Source organism: Choloepus didactylus, chromosome 21, assembly GCF_015220235.1.
Source record: "Choloepus didactylus isolate mChoDid1 chromosome 21, mChoDid1.pri, whole genome shotgun sequence".
Taxonomy (NCBI): domain Eukaryota; kingdom Metazoa; phylum Chordata; class Mammalia; order Pilosa; family Megalonychidae; genus Choloepus; species Choloepus didactylus.
In genome coordinates this window covers 52,912,980-52,927,432 of record NC_051327.1, presented here as the reverse complement: position 1 = coordinate 52,927,432, position 14,453 = coordinate 52,912,980, and the positions used below count along the sequence as shown (strand labels likewise).

The following is a 14,453-nucleotide window of genomic DNA, read 5'->3' as shown; positions in this document are numbered from 1 at the left end:
GGCCTTATGAACAGGAGAGGATCTCCCGTGGTGGCTGTTTCAGAGGTTTAGTGCCCCATGAGGAATAGCAGTGCAGCAGGTGAGTAATATGTGATTGTAGAACAAAGAAATTTTATAGCATGAGAACATTGGGTCTCCAATATAATCATTAAAGGAGTTAAGACCTGCCATTTTTACATTCATATTTTTGTTCTTCTCCCTCTGGGGAGACTGTTTACTTTCTTGATCTTTTTTGGCAAAAGCAGACATGTTATGGGCCATTTAGGAAGTGGCTGGGCCCTGGGCTGCCACATTCCAATATTCTCATAACAGGATGCATTGACTGTAAGACAAGCATACATAAACCATGACAATATAAAAGAAAACAGAATATTAATAATCCAATACATAGGGAGATAATCTTATAAGGAAATGCTGCCAAGTCTGAATAAGAGAATTAAACCAAGTATAAAATGGGTCAGTAGATTATTGATCAAAGCTGGGTTTGTGCTCTTGCATATGAATTAAAGCTTGTGAAATACTATGTGAGTGATTAGGTATATAAATGCAACATTGTATGTTTACAAGGGCACAGGTGCCACATTTTGCCACAGCTAAAACGACTAAAGCCATTCTATTTTGTAAGATCATTTTCCATAATTGGGCAGTTCCATTGTTTAACAATGATATTGCTAATCTAGATTCATTAAGTGTTTGTGCTCTGTTGTTAGCCAAGGCTGTTAAATGTTTTCCAGTAATCATCACAGCCCCACACCCCGGGAGGGGTAAGAATAGTTAAGGGATAAAACCACCAGGGGTATGCTTCATGCAACGTCTAGATTTAACCATTTCCCAATTGCTAGGACTGTGTGGTAAAGAATCATATAAAGTGATGGAGACATATGGCTGCCCCTATGTACAGTGTCCTGTCCACGTGTAAGGTAAATAGGATGATTCATATTGCACACAGGCCCATAATTACCCCATGGGGAAGGCATGTGCTCTGTGGCCATTGGAAGCAATTTGCCACTGGAAAAAGCTACCCTTTTTTAGCTTAATGGTAAAATTACAAAATTCTGAGAGTAACCACACTGTATCTCATTTCCCATCACTATGTTCCATGCAGACAGGAGCAATACATCAGAGGTTTGCTTCCACTCTCAACCATCCTATCCCTTCATGTACAGCATACCCTAATATAGGCCAGTCTTATTCACTTGTTATCTCACAAGGGAAAAGATATAAGCCTGAGTATTATTATAAAAGGGTAATTGGATTTCAGTTAAATGAGAAAGTCTCACTCCAAATTTGTCAGTGTGTCAAATTCTGCCACACCAACAGGACATTTCATGTAATCCAGTTAGCAGAAGCTATGCATGGTCCAGGAAGACCAGCAGCACCTGAAGATGGCAAGTCTGTGCAAACCAAACATTGGGTTCAATTGTGGGCATGGGTGACTGCTTCATCCCACTGTAGAAATATGTGTTGCTAGGTACTATGGGTAAATAGAAAGATGTTTATGGAGAACAATAAGGGATAAAGCTTGTTCATTTTATAATATACATGCAAGAGTTCCATTGGTAGACAGCAAGGTACCAGGCAAAGGGACATTGTGGGAAGAAATTAGATACAAGATACTCTCTTTGTGTAAATTTTGAGAGTCCTACATTGTGACATCAATTGTTAGTCTAAGCATAAGAAAGGTCCATATAGTTATACATAAGTTTCCTGTGGGAATAGGGAGCCCCATATTGATGATAAAAATGAACAGAAAGTTTTTGTATAAATTGTGTTCATAGTAAAATATTTTGGGTGATTCCTATTCCCCACAGACTTAAGATTTCTAACCTGTGTGGCTGCATAGGCCAATATGAAGTCCAAAGTGTCTCATTTTCTCCCATTTTTATGGGCTGAGACATGGACAACAATAAATTATTCTTTCTCCTTTTAGGCTGTAAAGTGACTAGCCCTTTAATTTGCATCCTTAAAGCTTGCATTGTCCCCAGTATTAGCAATATGGGCTGGAGCTTCAGCCCCTATTATAGAGTTTAGGTGGGTTAGGTCCTGATAAAGTCTTTTAGTCTATTGTTGAAGGGATTTCTTTTCATCTGTCAATTGTTCCTTTAAGAGGCCGTTCATTTTTTTTCTCTCTAAAGTTTGCACGTAGGGGGTTATGGGTACATGAAAATTCCACATTACATTATAGTTCATAGCTCATGCTTGGGTCATTTGTCCAGTAAAAGGGGTTCCCCAATCACTGTCTATTTGTGTAGGTATCCCATAAAGGCTGCTTGCCCTTTCTAGACAGTATATGGTGACTGGCTGACTAGCTTTCTCCACTGGAAAAGCTAATAGAAGTCCCATGGGAATATATTCCATGATGAATGCATACTTCATGCCTTCTGAGAACACTCACCACTGAGTTCTTGGGGCCTGTGATTGGCCAATGTGTCCCATCTGGTGGGGCAATTGACATGGTCATCATGGGGAGCATAATGGGCACTTACATGTGATGTCTATAAGTTGTTGGCACATGATGAGTATCTGGAAATTCTAGGCTAAATGCAATGAGGTTTGATACCCTTGGTATCCACTGTTTAGATGAAGCCACTCAGCTGCTTCTCTGGTTTCAATAGTATGGCTCTGGACTCAAATGAGGGCATATACCTCAACATTCTCCCAGTGGAATGTTAGGAGTGTGGGTGGTGACATGATAGACAGTTACCTTTCATCACTGGCAGGCATCCCATATGTCTTTCCACAGCTGTCATCCCCATAGGGGACAACCTATGACTGTTCATTATTCTTGTTTCCAGGTTGCCATCCAGGTTGTGAGGCCTTTGTAAACAGCCCAACTGTTGATACAGACAGGATATCTCCTGGTTCATGTTATTACCCATCAATATGGTTCTTAATTCAGCTCATTCACTGCTTTGCATAGTACCAATCTCCCACCATATAGTGTCTGTACTGGGTTGGACTGCCATGGCTTTCCATATGGGAGGCTTCTGGCTAGCAGATCCTTCAGTATACCATGAATTCTTGCATTCTAGTATTTTTTTGTAGTGATTTTATTTGAAATGAAAAAAGTCATAAAGAATTGACCGACAGAGGAGAGAAAATATATTTATCAATCTTTTAATATTGGCTTTGTATTTAGACGTTAATTCCTTAAATTAATAGCTATTTTTTCACTTATTTATAATAATCTTTTATGTTATTTGAAAATGAAATCATGCAGCAGTTATCAGGAAAGTTGAATACAGTAAGTATGTAAGCTTTGGGGAGTAATTTTCAATTTGTAACTGATAAAGAAGTCCTATGTAATTTACACTATTGTTCAAGCAAACACAGGAAAAGTCTTATTAAGTTTGTATAAATTATAAAAATGGTAAGAACAAAATTCTCTTCTATCAGATTAATCAGATTTTGAAAGGCAGCTTTTAACACTGCAAAATAAAGACAAACTGAGCTTCTCATTGTAAAACACTTCTTTGTAGTCCATATGTGTTTCTGCAATTGACAGTGTTTGATGTAAATCTATTCTGGTGTAGTGTTGTAAAAAGTCAGCATTAACATCAGTAGGAGTATAATGTGGCACTTTCAGGGTTACTTCCAGAATCTATAAAATCCCAATGCTATTGCCTGGCAGGTAAACACTGAGGCTGCACGATAATGAATTGCTTCAAGTCTATTAGACTCCATCAGTGTTTTTAAGGAAGTGACTTCAATGTATTTTTATGACTGGTTACTGAAATAACACATTTGGTTTGGGTATCATTTTTAGTAAACTCTGTGATTGTTTCTGTAAGTTTCTTTTCTTGATCTGTAAACACACCTGTTACTCTGTTGCATTTTAGGTTTCTATCCAATTTATTATTTGCTGTAATTTGACTTGTTTCATGCATCAGTTGATGTTTAACTTGGACTAATTCAATTTTCACTTTTCACTTCTCCAGTCTCAGATTTGCAAATTCACTTTTCTTTTGGATGACCATATCCTTTCTGATGGAGTCCAGTTGAGACATTTGGTGCTGTACTGTTATTTCCTATTGAGCTTGCGTGACCATATCATTATATATAGTATCCAGCCTGACATTTGGAAAAGTAGATATTGCTGGCACAATAATTTCTGCTTGTGTTTTGTCAAATCCATGAGTTGCCAACTCCTGAACCAGTGCATGGGTATCAAAGTTAATGTCCTTTGCTCCAAAGAAGTTATGTCCACTTACCTCATGTCATATCCTTCATTCATTGCCATGGTTAGGAAGTCTTTCTGCAGGGCTGGTGAGAAACATCTATGGGGTTAAGAAACCCAGTGGACACCATTGGCTTCAAAGTGCAGGAGCAGCCAATATATAGCCATGTTTTAAATCATGGTTTAGGATCAAAGGAAGAAGAAATTAAAAGGGTTGTGGTCCAAGCAGAATCTAGAGTCAAAACTCGGCTGTTCTTCCAATTCTGCTCATATGTTCTTTTTGCTTGGCATGTCCCCCCTCTTTTACAACAGTTCTCTATGAGTTCCACATCAATATCCATTTATTTTTCAGTATCTCCCAGACCATAAAAGTATTTCCTGAACTCTCCTGTCTTCCAAACTTCCCAAAACACCAAAACACTTTATAATGTTATTTATTATGTGCTATTAAATTAGGAACAATTTAGTTCACAAATTATACTCCCTCTCCCTCTCCCTCTTCCTCTCTCTCTTCCTCAATAATTAGCTCCTGAAGTGTATTGTAAAACTCATTCTGTGATTCTGTGATGCCAACAGCACACAGTGCATATATGGAAGTGTTTGATTCATGGAGTCCTTCAATATCTGAAATTTGTTCAAACAGGTAGTCTTCATCATACAGTTCCTATGATACTGAAAGGACATCCACGTATTATTTCAGTGCCTAAGTATTGTATTCAAGCACTCAAGTTGTTTGTAGCCTCTTGAACTTAGGTTGACATGGAGGATGACAGGAATAGATAATTTGAAATCTAGGCAAGAGATGGCAAACTTAGCAATTACAGTAAAACTTGGAAATTAAGGAACATCTGCAATAATTTCAACACCCTATTAGAAACATTCACACAAACTCTTTTGTTTATTACTCACAATGCTGTGAGGCAATTCTTTCACATAATGAACCTTGGTCTCAAACATATATTAATCAACCAATATCACACCGTAAGTGACCTATTGAAATTTGAATTCAGGCCTATCAGTATCAAAATCCAAGTTACTTTGCTACAGCAAGTAACACCAAGGGATCATAGAATAAAATGTTTGTATTCTGTTTCTTACTTGAGTACCTAATGGAGTTACTCAATGGATAGCAATTTCTATTATTTACTGTCATGTACTATATGCTCCTTCAACTTCTGTCGGGAGGATATGGTATCCTCATTATAGTGCTTTGTGTTTGCCTCTATGTGTCAATCATGCAGAATAATTTTCCTTATTGTTCAATGTTCTAACAGATGAGTTTTGGGTGACAAAAAGAACAAAGTAAAATTTTAAAAATAATTGGACAACAAATTAGAAATTAATAATCTACAGTTGATGACAATAATTTACTATGGAATTTTTGGCAAATTCTGATAAGTAATAATCACTTAAAAATTTTCCATTTACATTGTGTATATCAATGAGATATTTTATGATAAAACCTTTAGAAAAGTAGGAAGTAGAATCATTAAATAATCCTGATACAATTTCTAATTTCCATCTTAAATACTATTGTAACATAAAACCTTTACCAAACATTATAATTTAAAGTATTTGCTCAATTAGTTTGCACATTATTCAGTTTCTTCTAGTTATGCTACTAATGAACAACTTTATTATAATATTAAAATATATTACTTATTGATCAGATGTGCTGGGTTCATAAATTATTCCTCAACTTTCAGTTACTCAGAAAATTTGGAAGAAATGGTGTTACAGAAAGTCAGTGTACAGATCCAAAAGGTCACAATGCTCTGCTGTACATAGATGGTGGTATCACACACTGTCTGCTATAAACCTGTTCATATTTTTTAAACTCAAACAATTAGACAATTAAATCTAAAGCAAAGAGAAAAATCCATGGAATGAAAGTCAAGCAACACTGAAAGAAAGGTGGAAAGAAGGAAGGAAGGATGGAAGGAAGGGGGAGGAGGGAGAAAAAAAATAAGGAAGGAGAGAGGAAGAAAAGAAAGAGCCACAACCCGAGGAACATACCTTCATAAAAAGAAAATACTCACTATAATATTAAGAAGGATGAATGGTTTCCAATGTTTTAAATCCACTAAATCTGTACCTAATACGGAAATGAGATTTTTATAGTGGTTGTATAATTTGATTGCATATATTTTCCCCTTCTTGATACATAGAGGGTAGCAAAAACTTGTAGCTCTATTGTATTAAAATGATCACTAATCACAAGTCCTCTTTCTCAGATGTCATTCAAAGAGAAAGATAGAGTCCTGATGCTTTTGCTCCCTTTTATTGAAGCTCTTTTATTACACTTTATTTTTCTTAGGAACACAGAAAAATTACACCGTTTTATTTAGCTAATGAACTTTTAGCTCTAAATCCCCTTGTTGGAGGACATTGCCAGTCAGTTAGATTTGAATATTTATAGTAATTCTTAATCAATAAAGTATAATATCAAAGAATACATATTTTTCAAAATAAATTTCCCTGGAGTTTCAGATTACTTTAAAAAAATGTTATCCCAACACATTTTATTGATAAGACTATACTTTTTCCCATTAAATTGCCATAATACCTTGCTGAATATCAACTGACATGAATGCACAGGTTTATTTCTGGACTTTCTATCTGGTTTCATTAATCTACATATTATGCTATGTCAGTATTACACTCTACAGATTACTGCAGCTTTGTAGTAAGATTTGTATCAGGAAGTATGTCTTCCTTTTTTCTTTTTCATGCCTGGGTAGTCCTTGCATGTGACTTGTTTGTTAGGGTCATTCTTATCAATTTCTGCAAAAATGCCAGCTAAGATTTGGATGTGAGTTCTGTGGAATCTATAGGTCATACAGGACAGAATTACCACCCAATAGTACTGAGTTTCCCAGTCCATAAAAGTGAGATGTCTATCCACTTATTTTGAATCTTTCAAAATTTCCTTCAGCAGTTTATTGTAGTTTTCAGTGTACAAATATTACATTTTTTTCTGTTAAATTTATTTCTAAATATTTTATTCATTCATACTAATTTGAATAGCATTGTCTTTTTGTCTTCAGTTTTGGATTGTTCATTGCTAACTGCAATGGTTTATTACAATTGGTTTTAATTTCTTTTCTAATGCATAATTCTCATGCAAACAAAATCAGAAACTCAGAGTGTACAATTGGTTTTAGTATATTCATAGAGCTGAACAAGCATCACTACTGCCCCTTTTCTGAACCCTAGCCAAAATTTATCTACATTCATTTCTGTAAATTTGCCTATGTTCGAATTTTCATATAAATTTAATCATGTGCTTATTTCTGACTGACTTCTTTCACTTAGCATAATGTTTTGAATGTTCATGTTGTAGCATGTATCACTATTTCATTCCTTTATTATTGTGGAATAATATTCCTTCATATGGTTATCTGTTATGGCTAACATAGATAATGCTTCTATAAACATTCATGTACATGTTTTGTGCAGACATATGTTTTTTTCTCTTAGCTACATACCTAGGTGTGACATTGCAGGATCATTAGATAAATCTGTATTTAATACAGCAAGAAACTGCCATCATTCTATCCAATGTGGCTGCTTTTTACATCCACACCAGTAATATATGAAGGTCCAGATTATTTAATATATTCCTCAATAACTGTTAATATCTATTATTTTTTTTTTTTGGTTATCATTATTTCTGGTGGTTGTGAAGTAGTATATCATTGAAGTTTTTATTTGCAATTTCCTTATGCTTAATGGTGTTAAATTCTTTTCATGTGCTTATTTGCAATATGTGTATGTTCTATAGAGAAATATCCTGATCTTAAATACAAGAATTCAGTCTTTCACCATTAACTATGATTTTAGCTGTGGTTTTAGCCATGGTTTTTCATTGATGCCTCTTACTGGGTTGGAGAACGCTACTTCTGTTCCTAATAATGTCAGTGATTTTCATGAGTTTTTTATCCTTTACTGCATTAATGTGGGGAATTAAATTGATTGAGTTACGTATGTTAAAGCAATATTGCATTCTGGGATAATTGAGACAAGGTGTAAAATACCTTCTCTGTTGTTAGACTTAGTTTGCTTATATTTTCTTGAGGATTTTTCATCTATATTTGTAAGGGATATTGGTATATAGTTCTCTTTTCTGTGAGACTCTTGGTCTCATAGAAAGAGTTGGAAATAATTCACTCCTTTTCTTTTTTTTTTCTTTTTGTTGTTGTTGTTTATTTGAGAGTTTGTGAAAGTATAGTTGTTATTTGTACATTAAGAGCTTGTAGAGCTTACCAGTGAAGCATAATGAGTCATGGCTTTTCTTTCTGGAAAAAATGTATTTCTTTATTTATTTTGACTAATTCAGCATTCATTTAGATGAGCAATTTTGCTGGCATATATTTGTTCATAGTATTCCCTTGAAATTACTATTATTTCTGTAATTTCAGCAGTGATGTCCCTTTTTCACAGCTGATTCTGAAAATTTTCTGTGGCAGTAGCTATCAGGACCCAGTGTATTCTTGGCTTGTCACGTCTATCCTGTGAGTGGGTGCTGGCTGAAGGAAGGAGGCTCTGGTCCTCTCATTCATTTCTTCCTAGAATAGAGCTTCAGCAACTTACACCTGGAAAAATGAGAAATGTGGTGGCCTGCCCCTCCAAAGTTTAAACCATAGTCCCAGGATAGAAGGAGGGAGTGGGTTTTGTGTCAAGTAATACTGACTCTCAATGTTATTAGCAAGATTTTGTAGACTTTTTCAAAAATGCTTCTCCATTATTTGTACACTTTAGAAAAATTTCCAGGGATACTACACAATTCATGTTACCTATCAAGTTGAGAAGGCTGTCTTCTATTCCTGTTTTATTCAGACTTTATATCATGAGTGCATATTTGATTTGGTTAAGTGCTTTTCCTGTTTCTGCTGAGATGATTATGAAGTTTTTTTGCCCTTAATTCCATTAAAATGTCTTGTTACATTTATTTCCATATGTTAAATGAAACTAGTAGACATGGATAAATTGAAATTAGTCATTGTTTAAAAATCCTTTTCATATTTGTTGGGTTTGTATCATAATATTTTCATTAAATTTTTGTTTATATGCATGAGGAATATTGATCTGTATTTTTCTATTCTTGTCATATCTTGTATGTTTTGGTTTCAGAATTTCACTGGTCTCATAATGACTTGTAATGTTTTCACAAATCCTCCGTTTTTTATGGAAGAGTTTGAGGATTGTTGTTATTTCTTTTTAAATATCTGGTAGAATGTGCCATTGAATCCATCCAAGCTTTGGCATTTTTTGGTTTGTGGGTATATTTTAATTACAAGTTCAATTTTACCTTACTTGTTATAGGTCTATGAAGATATTCAGTTTTCTGCATATTCTTGAGTAACCTTGATGTGTCTAGAAAATTCTCTATTTGTCTAAGCTATCTAACCAATTGCTATAAAGTTGTTCATGTAATTCCTTTATAATCACCTTTTATTTCTGTAAGCTTGGTCATGAAATGCACATAAACAGAGGTTTTAATTATGTTTTTTAAATTATTGTTTTGAATATTTTCTTTTTAAGCTTTAAAAGGGAAAAGTACATATTTTCACTGTATTTTATGATTACCTATGTATTTACATTTACCAAGGCTCTTTTTTTCTAAATTTGAGTTATTTTCTGTTATTACCTCCTTTAAATTAGAAAGATTTTGTCTATTATTTCATTTTCTTCTAGAGTTGTATAAATAGTAGTTTCTTAAAATTTCCAGAACTTAGCAAAAACAGCTCCAATTCTGGAAATTTTTTTTGAAATGTTTGTGTTTAGAGTGTGAACACAATTTGGATAGGATTAGAATAATTATATTTCTTACTTTATAAATGGCTTCACACAAAGAATTTCATTTCATATTCACTCAGTTGTCCTCTTTTATAGATAAAAATGAGGCAATAGATACTTGAGTGGATTAGTTTATTCTTGAAAAAATTGATTTAACATTCTTTTGCTGTTATTTTTACTTGCTAATTGTTTTTTACACAAAATTTCAGTTTGATTTTCAAATGCATTACCTTGCATGGGCAGAGGGAAATAATGCAGAGAAGGATCAAAGAATGAGAAAAGTGCTTATGAAAACAGCATACACAATAAAGAGGATAGCAATTCTAAGGCAATGGCTATATCATCAAAGGTGAGGTACATGATACAAGCTCGTATAGTGAGTTGTGGAGATTCATTCAACAATTTTGATCATCTTCCATGTATTAGGCTCTAGGTTGAATAATATAAGTGAACAAAACATGGTTACAATTTTGGAGGATATTGTAAGGAAAGAAAAGCATGGGTTTTGTGGTCTTAGAGACTTGAAATTTTACCTTACAGTGCCAGCTATTAGCTACTATTTTCTGACCATCTTTGAGGTTCAGTTACAGCATCTTTAACATCCTACAATCAAATTTTCATTGGCAGAATTGTAAAAGATAATGATTGCAGAAAGTTTATATATGATTAGTGCTTTTGTCTTTATCTGAATTATTGTAGATGGAAAATGAAATTATTATTTAGCTTTGTTTTTCTCAATCACAGAAAATTATCAAGCAGCCCAGGTTTTCATGGACTGTCACTCTTGTCAATTTCTGTCTACAGATTTTGAAACTGAGCTCTTGGCCATTGTCCAACCTTAATGTCCTTAACAAATGTTAGCAGTGTTTCTCCTCTGTGTAGTGACTTTCTGGGCTTTCAAGTTAGAACACATATTTTCAAATTAATACATAATATAGAGGTAATCTAACATGTCCTGAAAACAATCAGATCATCTTCTTTGTATGTAAAGTGAATGAAAAGACACAACACATATACACAATTAATACATGTTTTATTCTATTAAGGGATGGAAGCTAGGTTTTGGTTTGGAGTAGCTTCTTACATACTGGGAATAAAGCCAGAAAATCAACAAATTTGACTCAGTTTTCATTTTTACAAGAAGTTGTAAATCAAATATTATAGGACAAATTTAACATGCATTGCAAAAAAAGTTATATGAAAATACTGTAAGATGTGTCTATACTACATGGAGAAATAAGAAAAGTGCATAATAAGGATTGATAATCACACCCCAATACACTCATGTGCACGCATTCATGCCTGGGCAAGTAAAAGAAGGAATTGCACAGATGGGGTCACAGAAAAATAGCAATTAATGAGAATATGGATTATTGAGAGAAATGCTCATAGATGAGTTGTAGTTGAATGCCCCTTATATAGAATAGGTATGTAATTCAGAATAAAGATTTGCACATTCTGGTTAAAATTGCTTGCTTGAGCACAGATGCTGAATTAACCTAATTTTAATCTGTTGAGCTCTCCTGGACAGTAATTACAACTATCATAGAGTTCTTTTTCTCCCACTACAAAATCTGAGTAAACTGTATGACTTCTGATTTTACATGCCATCCATTCAAATATAAATACACTTAAAAGATTAAATGGCATGCAATAATATTAAGTGGTGAGCTCTTTATTACTTTTATACTAAATTATCCTACGTATGCACAATGCTAAAAACTCTGGAAATACTACAGGAAAGCCACCATGATCTTTTTAAAAATATTTGCATGTTTCATTCACAGAATTATTTTCAATGACTTACAAATTATTGTGCAATAAATTAAATTTTACTTGATTGTAGTATATCAAAAAACGTATTCAGGAGGAGGGAAGCATCAGTATTCCATCCTGAAGGAATGTAATAATTGCTACAATTGAATATAAATTAAGATTTTGAGATTTTTATTGCTCCGATAGATAACAAAATTTAAAATCACATATTTCATCACCGGAAACAAGGAAATATAATAACCCATAATAGATTTTTTTAAATGGTTCATTTTTGTTATTGACAAGTAGAACCAAAGGAATTTATAGAATTTTTTTCTTGTATAGAGTTGAAAAATTTAGAAGGAATTCCATCCTCAGTTTATACACGAGAAAAACAAAAACCAAAGAAACTAGAGTAACTTGCACTTCTGATTAAATCATCACTACAGATGAAACACAAAAAGAAAACAGCAGAAGGCAGTGTTCCCACAGTTTTGCAATTTGTACTCCTGGGAATTTCTGACCTTCCAAATCACCAAGGGTTTCTCTTTGGCATGTTCTTCTTGGTTTACATGATTATTTTATTTGGAAGTAACCTCATAGTAGTAGTAATCAGGCTTGACCCTGGACTACAGAAACCTATATATTTTTTTCCTGCAAATTTTTCTTCTTTGGAAATCTGTTATGTGTCCATCAGTCTCCACAGGATTCTGGTGAACCTTTACACTCAGGATAGAAGCATGTCTATGCTGAACTGTAGAACTCAAGTGTGCTTCATCCTTATTCTGGGAACCACTGAATGTTTCCTCCAGGCTGTGATGGCCTATGACTGCTACGTAGCCATTTGTTGCCCTCTGCAGTATTCTCTAGTCATGATCCAAAAGATATGTATCCAGTTGGCAGTTGGTTCCTGTGTAGGTTCAATCCCTGTCCAGATAAGGCAAACATATCAAATTTCCCTCTGCATTTCTAACTGTGTTTCTAACCAAATTAACAACTTCTTCTGTGACATTCCCCCTATTCTCAGGCAGGCTTGTGAGGACACTTCTGTACATGAGATATATGTCTATCGGTTTTTTTTTTTTTTTTTGCAGTCCCTTTTATTTTGATCCTTGCTTCCTGCAGCAAAACAGTTTCCACCATTCTAAGGTTGCCAATATCTAAAGAATGGGCCAAAGACTTCTCCACAAGTTCTTCCCACCTGCTGGTTGTTATTTTATTCTTTGGATCTGCCACAATCACCTATTTAACCCAAATCCAGTCACTCTGCAGGAACCCACAGACCACTCTCTCTTTTCTACACCATTGTGACTCTGATATTTAATCCCATGAGATATGGTCTTAGGAATAAGAACGTTATAGCAGCACTAAGAAAATTATTATTTAGAACATAACACTGATGAGCTTAATTGTTGTAACACAGTTAAAGAAACATTTAAATCTCTAGATTACCCCTTTGATAAGATAATCACTTTTGCTTTCTGAGAAGCTTTTAGATATGCAGTATGAATATATACAAGGCAAAGTTAATCTACCTTTATAATGCTACATGTCAAAAAATAATTTTATCACAAATATAAAATAGCAATTAGCATCACATTTTTCACTACAATTTATGAAAAGACTTCAAGCTTTTAAGATATTTGACTTAAATATAGGGGAATGTATATAACATTAATTGCCTATATAACTGCTTAAATCTTCACACTCATATTTGCTAGCATTTGTCTCTGATTAAAAAGCACAGAATGGATAACAAATGAATAATGAATGTTTGTTGAGTGAATGATTGAATGACAATGGACAAATAAATATAATCCATTTAAATGAATATTACTATGCCCTACTTCTAACTCTTGCCAAAATCCATGCCTAATACTGCCTTCTGGGCTCCAATTTTTTGATAAATATTCAGTTGTTAAACACATTGGTTGCCTGAATGTGTGTGTAATGAATCTTGCTGCATTCAACATTTTTTTTTTATTGTTGTATTCAACATTTTAACAGTGATGCGTCTGGACATATATCTTTTTGAGGTCATGTTGTTTGGACTGTGTTGAACTTCCTGGAAATGAAGATTAATGTTTTTCAACAACTTTTGAACTTTTCAGTCATTATTTCTATGCAGAGTGTTTTCTACTCTTTTTTCTGTCTTCTTCTGTTATCCCACTCTGTGCATGATGATGTGCTTAATAATCATGTGATGTTTCTCCAAGGCTCTGCTATTTTTCTTTACTTTCCTCTTGTTCTTCAGACTGTATATTCTCTGATGATATATTATCATGTTTGCTTATACCTCCTTCTGCCAGCTCAAATCTACTGTTAAATCCATTTAGTAATTTTTTTTCATTTCTGCTATTTTAGTTTTCAACTCTATCTCCATATTGTTCTTTTTATAATTTCTAACTTTTTATTGCTAGTCTCCATTTGTTGAGACATTGTCATCACTCTCTCCTTTAATTCTTTATACATTATTCTTTAGAAGTAATTTTTTCCTTTAATTCTTTAGCTTTTTGTAGATCTGAATATTTCCTGCACTGATGTTTCTGTCAGCCAATGGCAACATCTGGGGGCCTTAACAAGTAGTTCTCTATGCCTGTGTTTTTTTCCTTTCTATATTTCACACTTTCCTATTTCCTTGAATGTCTTATAATTATTTTTTTTCTTGAAAACAGGATATTGATAAAATCTATTATAAAAATTCTGGGTCCTTATTTCCATA

At 33.9% G+C, this 14,453-nt stretch overlaps 2 pseudogenes; one reads left to right on the top strand and one right to left on the bottom strand.

Moving 5' to 3' along the window:
* Positions 1-3,588: 3,588 nt before the first annotated feature.
* LOC119518286 lies at positions 3,589-4,162 on the bottom strand (annotated as a pseudogene).
* Positions 4,163-12,171: 8,009 nt separating this feature from the next.
* On the top strand, positions 12,172-13,125 carry LOC119518325 (annotated as a pseudogene).
* Positions 13,126-14,453: the final 1,328 nt, after the last annotated feature.